This window comes from Callithrix jacchus, chromosome 6 (assembly GCF_049354715.1).
Source record: "Callithrix jacchus isolate 240 chromosome 6, calJac240_pri, whole genome shotgun sequence".
Classification (NCBI taxonomy): domain Eukaryota; kingdom Metazoa; phylum Chordata; class Mammalia; order Primates; family Cebidae; genus Callithrix; species Callithrix jacchus.
In genome coordinates this window covers 68,522,645-68,542,131 of record NC_133507.1, presented here as the reverse complement: position 1 = coordinate 68,542,131, position 19,487 = coordinate 68,522,645, and the positions used below count along the sequence as shown (strand labels likewise).

General features: G+C 36.0%; 1 long non-coding RNA gene and 1 other non-coding gene across 2 annotated transcripts in view; one reads left to right on the top strand and one right to left on the bottom strand.

Annotated features, from left to right (window-relative positions):
- Nucleotides 1-139: 139 nt before the first annotated feature.
- LOC118154573 (uncharacterized) overlaps nucleotides 140-19,487 on the bottom strand; it is a 36,769-nt gene continuing 17,421 nt past the window's right edge. Inside the window, exons 2-4 of the long non-coding RNA XR_004744636.3 lie at nucleotides 10,428-10,528; nucleotides 9,146-9,298; nucleotides 140-2,312 (exon numbers count right to left, since the gene is read on the bottom strand). This is a non-coding gene — a long non-coding RNA (uncharacterized LOC118154573). The remainder of the gene's footprint in view (nucleotides 2,313-9,145; nucleotides 9,299-10,427; nucleotides 10,529-19,487) is intronic.
- On the top strand, nucleotides 1,235-1,402 carry LOC118155173 (U1 spliceosomal RNA). The gene has a single exon (XR_004745392.1). It is a non-coding gene; the product is annotated as a U1 spliceosomal RNA (small nuclear RNA).

The window sequence follows — 19,487 nt, the reverse complement described above, 5'->3', positions numbered from 1 at the left end:
AATATTTTAAATAATGAGTAAGGAAGAGACATGCTGACATATAATGAGAACTTTCCTTCCTAAAAAAGTAAATTTTTAAAATATTACAAATGCTTAAACTTACTTGTTCAGTCTCATTAGATTTCAGCTACAGGTTTTGATCTCCACTTTAAAAAATCCTGAATATGTAAACCAAGCCATTCATTATTTTTCTCTGAAACATACCTTAGTCTTAACAGAAATCTTCCTTGACAAGAGGAAAGTTTTTTATGGTTGAGGCCTTGAGGTCGTCTCATTTAAGGCCATTTTAAGCTGACTTCTAATATTAAGATAGTTAAGGAGAAAATATAGGCATGACTTTTCTCACATGGCCTCTACAGAATCTGATCTGGTCAGCAGAATAACTGCAAATAAAAGCATTATATCCTAAAGTTTACTGCAATTTTCTATTTTCCCCCAACCTCTCTCCTTTTCTTTTTTTTGAGACAGAGTTTCACTCTGTTTCCCAGGCTAGAGTGCAGTGGTGTGATCTTGGCTCGCCGCAACCTCCACCTTTCAGGTTCAAGCAATTCTCTTGCCTCAGCCTCCTGGTAGCTGGGATTCCAGGTGTGTATCACCATGCCAGCTGATTTTTGTGTTAGTAGAGATGGGGGTTCACCATATTGCCCAGGCTGGTCTTGAACTCCTGACCTCAAGTGATCCACCCGCCTTGGCCTCCCAAAGTGCTGGGATTATAGGTATGAGCCACTGTGCCTGGCCAAATGTATTGCTATTTTCTGAATGAAAAGGTATTACACTAATAAGATGGAACAAACTCTAGTGATAGTTACCGCTTTAACGATTCAGATCCAGAAATAGCCACTCATCCTCCCAGGAAGAAAAGTTTTTAACTCAACAAGTAGAAAATAAAGCTGCGTTCATATATTTTTCTATAAATGCTTCAAAGAAAGAAATAAGCAGGTAAAAAACTTAAAGCATGGGAAAATACAGCAAGAAATAATGTGGCTTTTTGTTTGGTTTTAATCATTCATAACATTTTCTTTGTTCATTAAATCCACTTCTCTTTTTCTTCTTATTTCTAAAGTCAACAGAGAAAGGATACATTGTTGTAGAACAAGCAATAAAAGGCATGTTAATGATATAACAGGTAAAAATGTAAACAATCTTACTTAGGTCTTAACAGTCCTGCAGGACATTAGCCTCTCCTTACATTCTGTTTTGTTTATGTTTTTTTCTTTTAGAAATTAGGTCTTCCGTACTTATCTGTCAGGAGAGATACCATGATCACGAAGGTGGTTTTCCCAGGGCCAGGCTTATGCGTTGCACTCCTCAGGGTTATGCTGATCCCTGCGTTTTCCCCAAATGGAGAAAACCCGACTGTAGAGTTTGTGATAGTGGGGGACTACATTGAAGCTTTCCCCTGATTAAAAAGAGAGAAAGAAAGAGAGAGTGAGAGAGAGAGAGAGACAGAGAGAGAGAGAGGGAGAGAGAGAGAGAGAGAGAGAGAGAGAGAGAGAGAGAGAGAGAGAGAGAGAGAGAGAGAGAGAGAGAGAGAAAGAGAGAATTAGGTGTTCCTAGGTTGCTGGTACTGGGCTTCAACTTCTGGGCTCAAAAGGTCCATTTGCCTCAGTCTCCCGAACAGCTGGGACTACAGGTACACACTAGTGCACCCAGCTATCTTGTTTTCTTCTTACTTCTCACCATCTCCATTTTTCATCAGCACTGTCATCTTAATTGAACACCAAAAGAATGAATGATGCTATTGGGAGCTACAACTTTTATTTAAATGTACGGTAGTTCTAACTTTTAAATAATTGACGATCTAATAGAAGAGACAAGATAACCCTGAAATGAATTCACTTAAAATAAACTAATATGAATTATTTAGTTATTCTAGATATTTACTTGTAGGTTTGCTTATTGTATGCATCTATTACATAAATTATTACATATAAACACATGTACATGAAAGGGAGGAAGTCATCATTGTTCTGTATTAGTCCAGAGATGGTTTCTTTCTTTCTTTTTTTTTTTTTTTTGAGACGGAGTTTCGCTCTTGTTACCCAGGCTGGAGTGCAATGGCACGATCTCGGCTCACCGCAACCTCCGCCTCCTGGGTTCAGGCAATTCTCCTGCCTCAGCCTCCTGAGTAGCTGGGATTACAGGCACGCGCCACCATGCCCAGCTAACTTTTTGTATTTTTAGTAGAGACGGGGTTTCACCTTGTTGACCAGGATGATCTCGATCTCTTGACCTTGTGATCCACCCGCCTCGGCCTCCCAAAGTGCGGGGATTATAGGCGTGAGCCACCGCGCCCGGCCCAGAGATGGTTTCTGAAAGAAAATATTGATCGCTGATAATTCCCTGCTTTTAGAAAGCTTTAAGGTTATAATGGACTGAAAGACCACCTGAACTTTTTACTTCTAGAAACCGCAATATTGTCACAAAAATAATTGGTCTCTATTGGACAACTAAGAATACAAATGTATAATATCCAACACATATATACACACTCATTACTACTAGTCTGTTTGCCTTAGGGTGAAAAAACTTTCCTTCTTTTGAACTTTGTCTCAAACTGAATTTGGATGAACTAGAAATAAATTCATTTATGAAGAGAAAAATTTCTTTCCATTTTCCATTTCCATATGCAGTTTGATAACTGACTTCTACTTTAGAACTACTTTTCACACAAATATAAAGAATATACATTGAAAGAAATGTCCATGTTGTCGGCAGGAATGAAATTTAAGATCACTTTACTGGAAACATAACCAGTCCTCATGTAACCTTCACTCAAAAGAGCTAAGAGTAGTATAAATGCATCCCATTTACTGAAACTTCCATTTATCTTTCTAACTTGGATGACTTTAGTAATGTTATACTTTCTTAAAATTAATAAAATAAAATTTTTATACTTACCTGTATCTCAATGAAGGAATAAATGTGGCTATACAACTAATGTTATATATTTGTTACCTATCCTGTATTTTTACAGGACAAAGCTCCAATATATCTGTTCCTAATGATCTGGAACTTCTTGTCCTTGGTAGGGTGAGTCGGAATACCATTTCTGATATTTTTCTACTGAGGATATTTTCTTAGTACTTCAAAATCCAAATAACCTTGAAGATCCCATCTAGTACAACTTTGGATAAAGATATATTACCTACCTGTAGCTAAACAACAAAGATAATTTTTTCCTCAACAGCAAAGTGAGAAAAGTATTCTGAGTTCCATCTGAAACTTGGTCCATTTCTTTTTAGGGCATGCTGGTCAATTCAATAAACTATTTTCAATTTTTTTGGTTAAGGGAACTTTTAATAATAAAACAAGCCACCTAAATGGTTTTCCATTGAGACGAGAAGCTTTATAAAGACCTTGGGTTGTTTTACCCAACACTTTATGCTGTGAATAACTCATGGCTATCTTGAGAACTAGGCTGTAACATGCCTTTCATGGTCTAATTTTAAAGGTTTTGCGGAATTGAGCTTCCACTACCTTCCTGGGAAGACACTTCTCCAGTGTAGCCCCTCTAATTATTTAAGGTAGGTTTCCATTGCTTTAAAATATAGCTGAGTTATTAAAGTTTGAAAAACAGCTACTGCACAAGCAGCCTGACTTAAACTGACAAAAGCAAGGAAATTCTGGATCCATAATTCACCTTCCACCCCTTGACCTCACAAACCGCCATATTAGCGTGATCACACCAAAATACCAGCTTGTGTTTACAGTTTCAGTCCTCCTGATGGCGGACGGGCGCGTGTACACGAGCACTCGCTCTGTGTGCACTGAATAGGATCACGATCCGGAGAGCTGAAAATGTAAACACAAGCTGGTATTATGGTGTGACTGGCGGTTTGTGGTTCTTTGTTTGAATACTTTAAAAATGGGCACCCTGGCAAGAACAAAAGAGGCATAAAGCAGAACTGCTTTTAAATGGCTCCTCTCATCTTTGTCCCTCCTCAGGTAGACCCGAAATAACTTATCTACTTGACGGGGTCCCCAGGAACCATGTGTTTTTGCCTAGTTGGCTATGCTTCAATGCAACAGTTTTGTTTTCAAATGCAGGCCATTAATGCTTTGCCTTTGGTAGTTTAAAATTATTTTCTGAGTATTTGCAAGCACTATACCTCTCCAGTTATTATTTGTACCAAAATCTTCCACCTTGCAAATTCATTGCAATGTTTGATATGTTTGAGCAAGAACCTAAACGTCTTATATGGCCTTTTAAAAATTTTGTAAGTTAACAATCGTTCTCTCACCCCAAATGAAGACTGGCACCACCCTAACTCTATTAGACAACGTATCTACCTACTGCGCTTGCTTATGCAATTTTAGTCATTGATTTTGAAGCGTAGATGTTGACCTCAAGAGAAATGTAAAGGGTAAAGTGTAAAAAAGTTAAAATTATAAGCTTTATTTTAGCGTAGCACTTGGTAGCATAGTTGGTCCATCCGTTTCCTCTGCAGTTTTTGTCATTTCTCCATCTTTTTTTTTTTTTTTTGGGATGGAGTTTTTGCTCTTGTCTCTTAGGCTGGTGTGTAATGGTTTGATCTTGGCCCCCTGCAACCTCTGCCTCCCGGGTTCAAGCAATTCTTCTGCCTCAGCCTCCCGAGTAGTGTGTGCCACCACGTCCGGTAATTTTTTGTATTTTTAGTAGAGACAGGGTTTCACCATGTTGGCCAGGCCGGTCTTGAACTCCTGACACAGGTGATCCACCTACCTTGGCCTCCCAAAGTGCTGGGATTGCAGGCATGAGCCACTGTGCCCAGCCCATTTCTCCATATTAACATTAAGTAAGTTTCATCATTTTTCCCTTCACTGTAAACTTTGATTCTTAAATAGATTGACTTGCCGAGTGAAGAGATTACCATATCATTGCAAGGAGAAAATTCAGACTTATAAAGAAGAAAGTTTGAAAAAAACTTATTTCCTCAAAAATGTCAATATAGCACATGATATGCTTGACTTGGTGGTAAAGTACTGTTTTGATTTTTAAAGAACAACATTCTCCCTTTGGAATTAGGTATATCATTGCTATCAAAAAGAGTAACTAAAGGAACAGTGGATAGTTTGGCAGATCCCTTTTGTTAAATAAAAGTTATAAATTGATTTTACACCTATTGAAGCAGCCATTCGCCACTGTAAACTTATTTCTGACAACTGTTTCTTTTAGAATCCAGTAAATAATTGAAAAACAAAAGCGATTTTCTCAATACAATTGAAAAGTAGTTAATGTAAAGACATAAATACAAACAACTCCTGGTTGTAGACAGTTTTGATGTAGACTCCGGTTCTTAATAAAGGAATAAAGAGGAATCTTAGCTTGGGATGTTTTAATGAAATGCCACTCAAATGGAAGCAAGTGATTTCAGAAGTGTTGTCAGTCACTTTAGATTGAAGAGAAATAATAAGAAATAGCTTTTAAGATATCAAATAATTTACACTAAAATGCTATACCATAGCACCTCACCTTTGAATAGGTCAACAATTTTCTTTGTTTAAAACATACTGTACTTGATCACTTCATGAAACTGCACAACTTGATTGACCTTTGTCATCTTGTATCTTGATTATCTCTCTCCATGTGAGATCCCTCACTAAGACAGCTTGCAAGCATTTCACAAATTATAATAAAAGAACCACCTACATGTACGTCAATACTGACATATCTGAATTTTGTTATTTTCACCTGGGGTATGTTTAGGCTCAATTGAAAACTAAATTATGGAATGAATAGATTTCCTGGAAGAGTGAGTTTGGCCTTATCTTACAAACACATTTTCAGAACAACCGTATGAAGCTGTTTTGGAGATGCATTACCGATGGTAATATGTTCATATATATAAATAATTAATATATAAAGAATTAACTTTTCACAAGTTTTGTCCCTAATATAACATAAACTCATAAGTTTTGTGCCATATTTCATATTCTAGAGAAAAAAAATTCTAATGCTACAGGAATTCATAACTTTAGCTTTTCATTTTAGTGGTTTTCAAAAGTTTTTATTTCAAATATATGATAATTTTACAGATAGCTCAAAACATCTATGAGCTTGCAGATATCCTTATTATTCCTCAAAATTTGCATTGGCCCATCAACTTTTTGATGTCATCGTTTTTCTTAGCTACCTAATAGTATTAGCATTTACAGATAAATGAGGCCTTTTAGATTAGAAGGTCTTTGGCAAATGTATCTTGTGGAAACTAGCTAAGAAAGGTAAAGTAGGGGTCACAAATGCCGCAACAATTTCTTACCTCTACATCTAACAATGAGGGTTTTTAAAAAGATGAAAAAGTTCTAGAGACGGACGGTGGTGATGATTGTGCAGCAACGTGAAGTTAAAATGGTATCACATTAAATATATTTTACAACAATAAAAAGTAAAGATTAATTTGAATGAGAAATTAGGGACTGACTCTAAGAACCTATTTGCCTCACAAAAAGCAACTATACTACAGAAAAGATGCATAAATAGCTGAGAGATTAAGCAGGAAAACCAAACATTCTTCCCAATTCATTGGAGCAAACACTTAGGAATTTTTTGCCATGGGAATTCATTCAAATTCAAATTAGTCATGTAAAGTAGCCAAAATATAATATTAAAGTAAGGCAAAATTTATTAAATAGTCTTTATTCTCTCCTCGATGTTTTTTAACTGGCCATTTTTATTTCCAGGTTGTTATTTTTTTAAGTCCATGTACATGAGTATATAAGTTATCTGTATGACTACTTCTAAAAATGAAAATGAATAAAGTAAAAAGAAGTGAAAAATAACACTGCCTTAAATACTAGTGAATTTTAAGTAGTTGAATTTTTTTAAAGTAAACTCTAAGTCATACTTTAGGGCCTACTTTCCCACTTTTTAATAGCTTTCTAAAAAAATTCAAACCTTGAAGTGCATGCAATTAGAAACATGCAACAGTGAGGCTAGGCTTAGTCACAGTACTATTTCAATGCAAGCGGCTTCTATTTTTGTGTCCTACGGAAAAATAGGATTAGAATGTTCTAACCTCTGCTCATTCTGTAGGTGAGATTATTAAGCTGGCTATTTAAAAAATTGGAAAATTGGTTTCTTTTTAGTCGGTTCTTTCTCATGTTTTAGTTATTAGGTGATTATTTTACTATAATTTGGAGCATTAAGGACATACAATTAATTTTATATTCATAATCAGCTCCAAACTTTCCTGGACAGACTACCATGGATGCAACTTATCTCTGAGTATCAGGACATTGTTTCTGCCTCATACTCATATTGTTCTGCTGGTTTTGTGTCCTAGCTGCATGGTTTTAATTCCATTATCTAAATCAGCGCATAAATGTGTAGAATCTCAGAGCTGGATGAATTTTTAATACATCTAGTTCAAGCACCCATCTGATGATGTTTGAATCACTTCAAGTACTTACACAGCCTTAGTGTTCATAAAGGATAGTAGTACTTTCTATTACTGGAGCATATAAAACTGAGAACAGAAAAACTAATAAGCCAGGAATAAATTACTGTTCCTCACTGCAAAAGATGTTTAGGATTGAAGATTAAATGAAATAACCTATATAAGCATACCTAGCACAGTGCTAGAAATATAATACATATTGAAAATAGTTATACTTAAATCCATTTGCATCATACTCAAGACTCTATGTTCCCGAGTGTCTAGTGCTACTTAACGTCAGAGAGATTTTTTTTTTGCACTTGGTTGTCTATTATGATGTTAAGGTTGAAGTTGTTAAAGTGTCATTAATCTAATATTATGATATAGAACCATTTCACAGTTTTTTAAAATGAAAGAAAAATGAAGATACTTTTATTACATACTAGATTCTTGTGACATTAGGGCTTTGGCTATGTCAAGATAAATTTACATAAATATTTACTTGTTCATTTAATTCACCTTCTCATTCACTCACTCTAATGCTAAAGCTTAGTGACAAACTGTAAACATCACTAGAAATTTTGGAGTCTTATCACAGCCTCAATGAATGCTTGTCTTTATAAATGCGAAACTCCTCTTCTACTTCATTTTACATTTTGGTTGACTAGATAATGGAGGAGTATGAAAACCTATTAACTTCTAAATCTAAAATACCTCACATGTCTATTTCTTAATTTTATATGTAGATATATATATATATATATATATATATATATATATATAAAACTTCTGTCTAGTAAAAAGTCAGATACCTACATTCAGCTAGGTATTATAGTCTTTGAGCCATGTTTTCAAATGTTCTTAAATATTGCTTGTTCTATGATTATTATTACAGCAATTTGATTATAAGTAGTTTTGTTTAAGGTAAATTACTTTAAATTATAAAGATGTGACTTAAAAAAACTTCAAAGTAATTAGCAGCTCTGCTTTACCTGAAAGACACAGATATTAGAAACATGTAATTTAGTATCAGCACATCTCTAATACCAATGTTATTTAAAGCTATACATTAAGAGTCATAAGCATCTGTAGTGACAGAAGAAGCATGCAGCAAAGTACTGAAAAACTGGAATAGAATTAATTGGTTTTGGTCTACCCACTTCAAATTAGAAAATAGCAACAGAAAAAAAAAATTAAACACTAAATGTATTCGTTAGGCAGGATCAGCAATCATGCTGCCCACACATGATCTGCAATGAATTTGTAAATAAGATTCATCACCTGGAGGATAATAAACTCTAGTTTAATGGTCCAAAAGACTAGACAAGTAAAAACTACTAATGAATGTACTATATAAACACAAGGGCAAGAATGTATATTGGTTGAGCAAATAGGATAACAAGGAGACTCTGTTTTGTTATTAAAGTAGACCAAAAGATACAGGACACATATCTGGAGATTTTTCTGAGGTGTTAACACTGCTCAAAACAGGGTCACTTAAAAGGAATGGAAAAGCGTTAGTACTAGGTAAAGGAAGCAGAAGTTGATTTTTAGAAAGGAGTTGGCATTTTAAAAAGTAATGATCACTGTAAAAAAAAAAAAAAAAACCTGAGATAGTTACCTTAATTTTAGTTAATTTTTCATAATTGCATATTGAAAGTTTTACTAATAATAATAATCTGAAGTGATTTTAGTGCACTATCTCAGATGTAATTTCAGCAATCAAGAGATATCTTCAAGTATTATTTATTGGGATAATAACTATAAAATAAGATTGTAAGTATTACCTTACTTTTTAGTAGAGACTTTGATGTGAAAAACTACATTTCCTCTTGTAAGTTATAGTTCTATAACACATCTTAATTTTGAATCCAAAACAAAACACTCAACTTCACACATCCATTCAAATGAGAATTTCTTCCTTAGTGCAAGCTAAGAACCTTGAGAAGCACAGAGATAAAAGAATCAATTGCAATATTTGTTTAAAATTCACAGTTCTGATCTCTATCTCATACCAATTGAAACAGTCTCTGGCATTGTAACCCTGAAATCTGTATACAATTGTAACAAGATTTCTACTTGATTCTTATGCATACTAAAGCTTGAGAATTATTCTGCTAGTTAATATTATGCTTGTCCTAAGTTTCTTTAAATATTTCCCTTTTATAAACAGAATTACTTTTTCAGTAGTCATATGGAAATACATTTGCAGGTCGGGCATGGTGGCTCAAGCCTGTAATACCAGCACTTTGGGAGGCCGAGGTGGGTGGATCATCTGAGGTCAGGAGTTTGAGATCAGCCTGGCCAATATAGTGAAACCCCGTCTCTACTAGAAATACAAAAATTAGCTGGGCATTGTGGCATGCACCTGTAGTCCCAGTTATTCGGGAGGCTGAGGCAGGAGAATCACTTGAACCCAGGAGGCGGAGGCGGAGGTTGCAGTGAGTCCAGATTGTGCCACTGCACTGCACTTAAGCCTGGGTAACGGAGCAAGACTCAGTCTCAGGAAAAAAAACAAATAGCAAAAAACAGAATGAAATTACTTATTTAAGGTAATTAAGTTGTCAGACCTGCAGTCACTTTAATGGAATCAATAATATTATTAATGCTAAAATTAAAGGCAACAGAAGTCAAAGGGAAATCTTAATATAGGAAGTAACATTCAAGTTTTTTTGAATGCTGTAGAACTCAGTTATTAAATAGAAATATAATCAATATTTAAAATATACCACTTTTAAGCAATTTAACTATCAAAACATCTCAGTATCTCAAAGAATATGTCATAGATCACTCAAAACAGATTTCATAAAATATTGTAAAGCCCATGTAATTCACTAATAAGACTTGTATTAAATCCAATTCTAATAATTTATGTGGTTTATTTGATCACAGAACATGAAAGGAGGCAATATTTCTAAATGAAATTTGAAGAAAGAAGATGTTTGTTATTAGTAGTTCCTTTTAAAAAGTAGTATCTGGAAAAAAGGAAAAAATGCTTATTTAAAAACAAGCCTCAAATTACAATACTGCTAAAATACTGTAAAGAGTTATCTCAAAATATATACTTACCTCATTTAATGTAGGCTCAAATACTAGAATAATCTGCATGTCATTGTGTAGTACCATGATTGATGCTCCCTATTAATCATCAAGAAACAGGTTTATAAACCCTAGTTTAGGAAAGGAGAGAAATGTGTAAGCTCTTTTAGATGGATTGCTTAAAATGAACAATTCTTATAGAATTAATAACTCTTTTTTTTTTTTTTTTTTTTGAGCCAGAGTCTGGCTCTGTCATCCCGGTTGGAGTGCAGTGGCCTGATCTCAGCTCATTGCAAACTCTGCCTCCCAGGTTCAAGCGATTCTCCTGCCTCAGACTCCCAAGTAACTAGGATTACAGGTGCCCACCACCATGCCTGGCTAATTTTTGTATTTTTTGTAGAGATGGAGTTTCACCATTTTGGCCAGGCTGGTCTGGAACTTCAGACCTCAAGAGATCTGGCCATCTCGGCCTCCCAAAGTGATGGGATTACATGTGTGCATCACCATGCCCGGCCTCTTTAATTCTTAAAGAGATACATTTCACCTATCATGAAAAGTCACCAGTTGGATTTACCTCAAAGGAAGACAAGGTTTTTTCCCAAATAGTTTAACTTAAAGAATAGGGATTGTTACTTAGACATAGGCGCCATCTAGTGGCAAAAAGCAATATGAATCTGGCTTTTCATATGGTAGGTTGTCAGTAAGCATTAGTTCCTTTAATTCTTTCACCTTTTCATTAATATAGACGAGCAAGGCTAGTCAATAGTAGTAAAACTGAACAAGTACTGAAGGAAAATACTGTAGATGAAATATAATTAGACAAGTAAGGATTTAAGATATTTTGAGTAAGAGAAGAGTGGCAGATATAAAATGACAACGAAGGAGCAAAAGGCATATAAGCTGGGAGCACAGTATCCAGAGGACTTGCTAAAATATATTTTTAAATTGTCTATTTAAAATTGCACAGATTGAACTGAAGATTGTTTGTTTAAGTTCAAAGGAATAGAGATGGCTGAAGATCACAAAGTAAGGAAGAAGTCGAAGATGATGGAGATATTGTTAACAAAAATAGGGAAGATATAGAGCATACAAAATGAAAGTCAATACCGATAGAGTTTAAGAAAAAACTTCGTTGAAGGTTGATTATACAGTTTTCTTACATTTTTATTATTGCCTTATATTTTATTAATAGGGGGTAGAATTCTCTCTTTGATGAGAGTGGTTACATAGGACATTATTACACATTCAAAAATTAGCCTGTCATAAGGCAAACTGGGTTTTCTAATTATAGTTAACTCACAAATATGTATTAAATAACTACTTACAACTAGACAAATTTTAGGGAATGGGTAACACTGAAAGAAAAAATAATCTCTGCTCATAATCTAACAAAATATAGCTGAAATGACAAGGAGTTAGTTACAACAGATAATATTTCATAGAAAAAAATAATATAAAAGGCATTCCAAACTTATGACCACTGTCTAATCAAAGCTCATGAAAGGGGATTCTTGCTTATCCTGGTGTTTTGTGCCAGCCTAAGAGAAAGTAACTCTATTAAAAGTTTATAGTGTGGACTTACTATTTGGTTTGACATACATTTCTATACTTTTGAACATTGCTATGTTCAAACATAAATACAAACTACATTTTTGCCAAAGTAAAAATAGGAATTCTTTTTTTAATCAGCCACCATTTTGGATTAGGAAGCAGGATACGAGATGAAGAGTAGATAAGCTTTAGAAATAGATGGCCATGGACTGAACCCTACTTCTGCCAATTTTTAGTTTTTAGCCTGTTTGCAAGGTATGCAAATTCTCTGAGGCAACCTTTTGTTCTATAAAGAATTAATACTGTCAATTATGTAAAGCCATAAATGGCATTTCCTGACTATGGTATGCTTTCAATAAGCTTTAGTTCCTTTCATTTGTTGACCCATTTGTTACTATAGATACACAAGGCTAGTCAATAGTAAAATTGAACAAGTACTGAACGGAAATATGTTAGATGGAATATGATTGGACACGGAAGGATTTAAGATGTTTTGAGCAAGAGCTAGAAGAGAGTGACAGATTTAAAATGACAACGAGCAAAAGGCATATAAGATAGAAGCATAAACTTGAAATTAACATGCAATGTTGATGCAGAGGCCAAGGTAGAGAGTAAAAAGAAGTAGCACAAGAATGGCATTAGGGACATGTAAAAAATTATTCCTCTAAGATCTATTTTATATGATAGACAATAGGGAACCAAAGTATTTTCTTAAAAAGTAGTGAAATACACTGAAAATCAGCTGGTTTTCCACCATATTTTGCCATTGAACTGACTCAATCTAAATGCAGAGTGATTATAATATGGGAGTCTGAAAAAGAAAGAAAAGAGGGTCAAGAACCTCATGTCTATATGTGGTCAGAACCCCTCAAGGAAAATCTAAAAGACTTGTTAAACTAGTTACTTTTTGGTTGGGCGCGATGGCTCACACCTGTAATCCCAGCACTTTCGGAGGCCAAGGCGGGTGGATCATGAGGTCAAGAGATGGAGACCATCCTTGCCAACATGGTGAAACCCCGTCTCTACTAAAAAGTACAAAAAACTAGCTGGGCATGGTGGTGTGTGCCTGTAGTCCCAGCTACTCGGGAGGCTGAGGCAGGAGAATTGCTTGAAACCGGAAAACGGAAGTTGCAGTGAGCCGAGATCGTGCCACTGCACTCCAGCCTGGCGATAAAGCAAGACTCTGTCTCAAAAAAAAAAGAAAAAGAAAAAGAAAAAGAAAAGTTATTGTTTTCCTAGACTCCTGCAGTACTCAATATATATTTGTAGCATTTTTCTTTTCTCTGTTTTTTCTTTTTGTCTTTCTATTTCTTTCTCATTCATCTTTTCTGTTTTGATAGTTTTTAAAAAGGCAAATCTTAACATTTTAATTTTTATTAACAAGTATATCACAATTCTTAGGGAAAAAATGAGTAAGCAGTTATTCAGCTTTACCTCCAGTATCTGGAAACAAAATATTTAGATATGTTAATCTTCCTCAGCTATCAAAACCACTAATCCAGGCTGGGCACAGTGGCTCAGACCTGTAATCACAGCACTTTGGAAGACTGAAGTGGGAGGATCACTTGAACCCAGGAGTTTGAGACCAGCCTGGGCAAAAACAGTGAGACCCCCGTCTCCACAAAAATTAGCTGGGCATAGTGGCATGGGCCAGTACTCCCAGCTACTTGGGAGGCTGAGGTGGGAGGATCGCTTAAGCCTGGGAAATCAAGGTTGCAGTGAGCTATGATTGCACATTGAACTTCAGCCTGGGTGACAGTGAGACCTTGTCTCAAAAACAAAACCTATGAATCCATTCGTATATTTCTAAGCTACCCTATTTAAATTTTATATCAACTGATATCTATCATTATAAAATTTCTTTTGTAATTTAAAATTTTAATTGGTATGGCTACATAATAGTTGTACATATTTATGGGGTACATGTATTTTTATACAAACATGCAATGTGTAATGGTCAAATCAGGGTAATTGGGATATCCATCACCTCAACATTGTTATTTGGGAACATTCAACATCCATTCCTCAAGTTATTTTGAAATATAGGATAAATTATTGCTAACTATAGTAATTATTGTTAACCATGGCTACTATATTTAACAATAATAGTCCAGTGTGCCACCTAAAACTAGATATTATTCCTACTATGTAACTGCATTTTCTGTACCCATTAATCCTTCTTTATCCACCCTTAAAAGTATTTGAAGTAAGTAATTCTACCTAAATATGGCCTTTGTCTTAGATAAATGAAATAAAATAAGAAAAACAACTGTCTCTAGGTAAATGTTTTATATATTGATTCTTAATTATCATAAATGACAATAGGTTCTGTCAAAAGTATTAGATTATAGTTTTCTTCAGCAGAACATAGACATAATTGATCATTCATAATTTTTCCTCTTATAAACTAAATACATGGGCCCTCATGCTTGCACACTTCACACCTAATATTTTAACAATGTAAATAATCAGCTAAATTATGTAAGCCTGAGAGCTGTTGTTCTGTTTCTTTTTTTGAGACAAGGTGTTGCTCTGCTGTCCAGGCTGGAGTGACGTGGTGTGATCACAGCTCACTGCAGCCTCAGTCTTCTGCCTCAGACTCCTGAATAGCTAGGACTGCAGGTATGGGCCTGGCTATTTATTTATCTTGAGACAAGGTCTGACTCTTATCACCCAGGCTGGAGTGCAGTGGTGCAATCTCAGCTCACTGCAACCTCTGCCTCCTGGGCTCAAGCCATCCTCTCACCTCAGCCTCCAGAGTGGCTGAGACCATAGGCATATGCTACCACACCCAGCTAATTTTTGTATTTTTGGTAGAGACAGGGTTTTGCCATGTTGCCCAGGTTGGTCTCAAACTCCTGGGCTCAAGACATCCTCCCACCTTGGATTCCCAATGTGCCGGGATTACAGATGTGAGCCATTACTCTTTGCTTTTTCTTTTTCTTTTTTTTTTTTTTAATCAGAGACAAGATCTGGCTATGTTGCCCAGGCTAGAGAGCAGCTGTTCTTAACCTCCATGCTGAAGTTGATTGGTTGGTGTCCCATGGTTGTGAGATTTGCCAAAAGTAATATGTTACTAATAAAGAATAAACAGCATTTGATCTTAAAGCTTCACGGTTAAAGACATAAAAGAGGCCAAGAAGTGGCTGGGCAGATGTCTTAGGCCTGTAATCCCAGCAATTTGGGAGGCTGAGGAGGGCGGATCACTTGAGTCCAGCCAGGAGTTCAAGAGCAGCCTGAGCAACACAGAGAGACCTCATCTCTACAAAACATGAATCAAACATTAGCCAGGTTGGTGGTGCACACTTGTAGTCCCAGCTATTCTGGAGGGTGAGGTGGGATCACTTGAGGCCAGGTGTTTGAGGCTGCAGTGAATTGTGATCCCGCCATTGCACTCCAACCTGGGTGACAGAATGAGACTTTGTCTCAAAATAATAATAATAATAAAATATAAGAGGTGAGACATGGTGGCTCATGCCTGTAATCCCAACACTTTAGGAAACTGAGGCTAGAGAATCACTTGAGGCCAGGAGTTTGAGACCAGCCTAGGCAACATAGTGAGACTGTCTCTATAAAAATAAAAATAAAAAATTTGCAAGTTGTGGTAGTGCACACCTGTAGTCCTAGCTACAGGACTGAAGCTAGGCTGAGGCAGAGGGGTTGCTTGAGCCCAGGAGTTATAAACTGCAGTGAGCTATGATCATGCCCATGCCACTGCACTCCAGCCTGGGAGACATAGAGATATCACATCTCTAAAAAACAAACAAAAATACAAAAGAAGAAAGGGCCAGGTGTGATGGCAAACACCTGTAATCTCAGTACTTTGGGGGGCCAACATGCGTGGATCCCATGAGGCCAGGAATTTGAGACCAGCTTGTCCAACATGATAAAAGCCGATCTCTACTAAACATACAAAGATTAGCTGAGTATAATGGCGGGCATCTGTACTGTAGTCCCAGATACTCAGGAGGCTGAGACAAGAGAATTGCTTAAACATGAGAGGTGGAGGTTGCAGTGAGCTGAGATCACATCACTGCTCTGTAGCCTGGGGGACAGTGAGACGAATGAAAAGAAGGGGAAGGGGAAAGGGAAAGGGAAAAGGAAGGGGAAGGGAAGGAGGAAGAAGAAGGGGAGGGAGAGGGGAAGGGGTAAGAAGGAAGATGAAGGGGAGGGAAAGGAAGGGAAAAAGTTTGCAGATAATTTTTCAAAAACATATAGCCAAAATAAATTTACCTTTATAATGACATAATTCACTTGAGTTCACAGATTATTCTTAAAAGAAAAAAAAATAACAAAACGGGGCGCACTAAAATAAACTTCTGTTCCCATTTCCAACAATTGTGTGCATCCTTCAAAATAGGGCCGCATTGTTACAGCACAGATATAAACTCTTGTTCAAGTAATGTATAAATTCCTTCACTCTCCATTCTGCAGAATCATTTGTGGTTAACATCCATTTATTCATTCATTTATTCTACTTCTGGAGAACCATGCAAGATACTAGTGTTTAAAATATGGATAAGATTAGGTTTATGTATTGAAAGAACTCACAATAAACGAGCATGGGAAGTTGCTGGATGTCCAAAATTACATCTTACAGGGTTGGTAGGGAGGCGATTTTAAAGATAAAATACACTGATAATCTTATTTTTAAAGTTTTTCAGTTCACATGTAAATACACCCATTTCCTGTTTTTATTTTTAAAGTTTTAATTTTAATTAATTCTAAATTAATTTTTAACTAATCTCAGGGAAGACACACATGGTCCCTTAAATTGAGTGAATATCCCAGCATGGTCTGCTAAAATCAGTATATTTTTCCTAATCCTTATAACTTTCAAAGTGATTGTCAAGGTGTGGTTTGGCCATGAAATTCCTCCTTAGATGTCATTTGTTGATTTAATTTTCTAGAGCAGGATATGTTAAGACTTGATGAGGCTTGCACTGGATATTTTTTTCTGTTGGTCCCTCAACATCCATACTTCACCTTCCCCACTTTCCCCATCTTCCCCACCCCACTCTGCCCTGAGAGGCTGGCCTCTAGAAGACGTCCTTGCCTTCTGGTTTCTGGTTGAGTGTGGCTAATTGCAGGAGGTAAGAGAGCAGGAAAAGAAAGAAATTAGCACAGGGGTATCCAATCTTTTGGCTTCCCTAGACCACAGTGGAAGAGGAAGAATTGTCTTGGACTACACATAAAATATTCTAACACTAATGATAGCAGATGAGCTAAAAAAAAATTGCAAAAAAATCTCATAAAGTTTTAAGAAAGTTTACGAATTTGTGTTGTGCCACATTCAAAGATGGCCTGCAGCCCTCAGGCCTGTGGATTGGACAAGCTTGAATTAGCATATTCAGTTTTCTGGTTCCCTCCCTGCCAGGTCTCAGCTTAAGAATGTCTGAATTCCACTAAGGCCATAGTTCCTGTCAGATGGTCCCTAGCATGTGGCTACAGATCTCCTCTCAGGTCCCAGTAACAACTACTTCCTTTGCCCCTGTAAGTCTAAGGGTAGTAATGGCTTCCTACCAGTGATGAACCTAATTCCGTCCTAACACTATTCCTTGTTGAGTTCCCCTAAACTTGCCCACATCTCTTAATGAAGTCTTCATTAAACTGTCTTTTATATATGTATCTGTTTCCTACTGGGATTCTGAGGCATAGAAAACTCCTAGTCAGAGTCTCAGCAAGAAGATTATAGAAAAGGGGGATACTAAGCAAGAAAGACCACTCTGGAGAGACTAGGTTTACGTTGCATAACAAACAACTCAAAAATAGTGGTTTAACAAACAAAAGATTATCAGCTGGGCAAGGTGGCTTGAACCTTTAGTTCCAGCTTCTTAGGAGACTGGGGCGGGAGGATTTCTAAGACCAGAAGTTCGAAACTGCAGTGAGGTATGAACACACCACTGCACTACAGCCTGAAAAACAGAGCAAAACTCCATCTTTAAAAAAATACATATGACATATAAAATATGTGTTAATTGACTGTTTATATTATAGGTAAGGCTTCTGTTCAACAATAGGCTATTAATAACTAAATTTGGGGAATATCAAAAGCTATACACAGATTTTAGACTGCACAGGGGTCAGTGCTCCTAATCTTTTTCACTCTCATTGTGCAAGGGCCAACCATATATCTCTAATAGCAGTTAGAGATGAAAGGGGTGGAGAGAAGTGGGGGGAAGCAAAGAAAAGAAGATGGCTTAGAATTTTTCAGAATTGATGAAATACTTGAATTCCTCAAACTGAAGAAGGGCACTGAAATCTGAAAAATTAAATTAAAATGAATCATTTACATAAATATATATATATATATATATATATAAATGAAACTCCAAATATTAAATTCAAGGACAAAAATCTCAGAAGTAAAAACAAACAAACAAAAAGAAACCATCACCAAACCAAAAACAAAAAAAGGAGTACCTACAAAAAGTAGCATAAATAAATGACTGAAAACAGAACAGTATTTTTAATATTCTGAGGGAAAATAACCAAAAACCTAGAACATAGTAGCTAAATTATCACATAAGAGTAAGAAAAAATATATTTTTAAAGTCAAATGAAGGTTACTATTCACAGATTTTCACTTAAAGAATAAATGATGTACTTCAACAAGAAGGCAATAAAGTCCATATGAAAGAAACAATGGTAAGCAAAGAAATCAGTAATCATGAGGGTAAGTCTAACACTGACTGTGAAAAAATAAATTTAATGATTAATCATGAGAGGTTCAAAAGCAAGATCAAACTGGACAATAATAATTTGAAAGATGAAAGAGAAGTTTATTGGAGTTCCAGCATGTTAAGGTTCCTGCTTAGCCAGAAATGAGAGAGATACCGATTAAATTTAGACACTGATAAATTAAATAAGCATATTAAAAATTCAAGGGAGGCCAGACTGAGGTCGGAGGATCCCTTGAGCTCAGAAGTTTGAGACTATCCTAGGCAACATAGGGAGACCCCAGTCTTCACCAAAAAAAAAAAAAAAAAAAAAATCAGCTAGGCATGGTGGAGCACACCTGTAGTCTCAGCTAGTTAGGAGGCTGAAGTGGAAGGATTGCTTGAGCCCAGGAGACCAAGGCTGCAGTGAGCTATAATTGCACCACTGCACGCCAGCCTTGGTGAAAGAGTGAGACCATGTATCAATAATAAAATACATACAATAAAATATTTAAGGGTAGCAACTTTTTAAAAGATAAAATGTATAACTTACAAACGACATATATTGATTTATAGATCATATGCAACAATAAGACATGATGCTTAGTAGTCTACAAATATTAAGTCATTTAATCCTCACAATAACCCTCCTGAGTATCATAATTAACCCGACTGAGTATCATAATTGTCCCCATTCTCACTCCAGAATTCAAGCTCTTAGCACTCTAATAATAATTTATATGTAGTAGTCTCCACTTATTGGCAATTTTGTGGCTAATCATGGTCTGAAAATTTTAAGTGAAAGTTGTCAGAAATAAATAATTCTTAAGTTAGAAACTGTACACCATTCTGAGTGGTGTGATGAAATCGCACATTGTTC